We start from the raw sequence: 1,970 nt of genomic DNA, 5'->3' as shown, positions 1-1,970 counted from the left end.
GTCTGGTATATTTCAACAAACCTTAGCAAACACCTGAGGGGGGGGAGGAACAGACTTTTCCAAACAGTGGCAAAAATGCGACAGCAGGCATCTCTCAAAGGAAAGGGTTCTACAGAGCGGATGGCTTAGCCCAGGAAGTTTGGCTGCACATCTGGCTCCTTCGGAAGACCTCACTGAACAGAGAAAGGAAGGTGCTCCCTGAGGGGTCGTCTGGAGCCACATGAAAGGCATGAACCTTAGGGCTGCCAAATGTGGGCAGGGGGCGGGGAATCCCCCGCTTTGAAGCCCCGATTTCCGACGTGGCGGAATCGGGGCCCGGGGGAACCCCGCCCCCAGCGTGCCCAGCGTGCCTATGTCACTTCCGGGTGACGTGCACGCGGAGCGCATGCTTCGCACGCACGCACACCCTCGATGCCGGCCAGGAGCCCCCCGCTCCCGGCGAAGAAGAATTTGGCAACCCTAATGAACCTGCCTTACACTGAATCGGGCTGCAGTCACACGCACTAAATGATCCACTTTCAGTCCACTTTCCAAATGGATTTTGCCAGTTCACACAGTAATATCCAGTTGGAAATGCACTTGGAAGTGGGTTATTTAGTGTGCGTGAGTGCAGCCTTGGTCCATCAAAGTCAATATGTTTTACTAAGACTGGCCGTGGCTCTCCAGAGTCTCAGGCTGAGGTCTTTCACATCACCTACTGCCAGACCCGTTAACTGAAGATGCCGGGGATCAAACCTGGGGCCTTCTGTGTGCCAAGCAGATGCTCTACCACAGAGCTACTAGTTGGGCTGGGCTCCTGCTTCTGGCCCCACTTGGGCCACCACTGCTCATTTGGCTGGTGGGGCGACACCCATTCTGGGCATGGGCGTTTGGACAAGCACATGACTGGATCCCAGAGAACTGACACCTGTGATCCAGCAGTTTAAGCAACCCCCTTCTAGCTCGGCAGCAGAAGGCCCAAGGAAAGCAAGAAGACTGGCAACCATACGGAGAGAAGTCCTAAGAATACAATACAAGAACTCGTGGGCACTCAGTGAAATTGCTGAGCAGTCAGGTTAGAACAGATAGAAGGAAGTCCTTCTTCACCCAAAGAGTGATTCACACATGGAATTCACTGCCACAGGAGGTGGTGGTGGCTACAAGCATGGACGGCTTCAAGAGGGAATTAAATAAGCATATGGAGCAGAGGTCCGTCAGGTATGGATATGAACTCTCAGTCTGGGGCAGGTGATGCTCTGTATTCTTGGTTCTTGGGGGGGCAAGAGTGGGAGGGGCTTCTAGTGTCCTGGCCCCACTGCTGGACCTCCTGATGGCACCTGGCATTTCTGGCCACTGTGTGACAGAGTGTTGGACTGGATGGGCCATTGGCCTGAACCAACATGGCTTCTCTCATGTTCTTAGAGATGGAACACTCTGTCTGGGGCAAGTGATGCTCTGTATTCTTGGTGCTTGGGTGGGGGCAACAGTGGGAGGGCTTCTAGTGTCCTAGCCCCACCGCTGGACCTTCTGATGGCACCTGGTATATTTTGGCCACTGTGTGACAGAGTGTTGGACTAGATGGGCCATTGGCCTGAGCCAACATTGGCTTCCCTCTTATGTTCTTATGCCGTCTCAAACGGAGGGGAGCTGGGCAGGGGCAGAGTGCCATGGCAGCGGCTGGGAACAGTTGAGCCTCTTTCAGCCAGGGTCCCTGTAGGACACAGTTGGCCGGGTTCCTCTCCCAGAGGCTGTAGCCCAGAGAAGCAGAGGAGTGAAGGGAACTGGGAGAGTCTGAATCCACTCTACTGCCAAGCGAAGGCCTTCTGCAGCAGAGGACGGGGAGTCCAGATGGCTGCTACCACCACTCACACAGCCTGGCACAAGGGGCCATTCCCAGGCCCGTAGTTGTGGTGGGGCTATTCGGGGCTCAGCCTCCTTACTGAAAGGCACAGCCCCACAAGATATTTTTTTAAGTCAGTTTTTAGCATTTC

This window comes from Gekko japonicus, unplaced genomic scaffold (assembly GCF_001447785.1).
Source record: "Gekko japonicus isolate JY-2015 unplaced genomic scaffold, Gekko_japonicus_V1.1 scaffold769, whole genome shotgun sequence".
NCBI lineage: Eukaryota > Metazoa > Chordata > Lepidosauria > Squamata > Gekkonidae > Gekko > Gekko japonicus.
The sequence above is the reverse complement of the archived record's forward strand: the minus strand, read 5'-3'. Positions refer to the sequence as shown.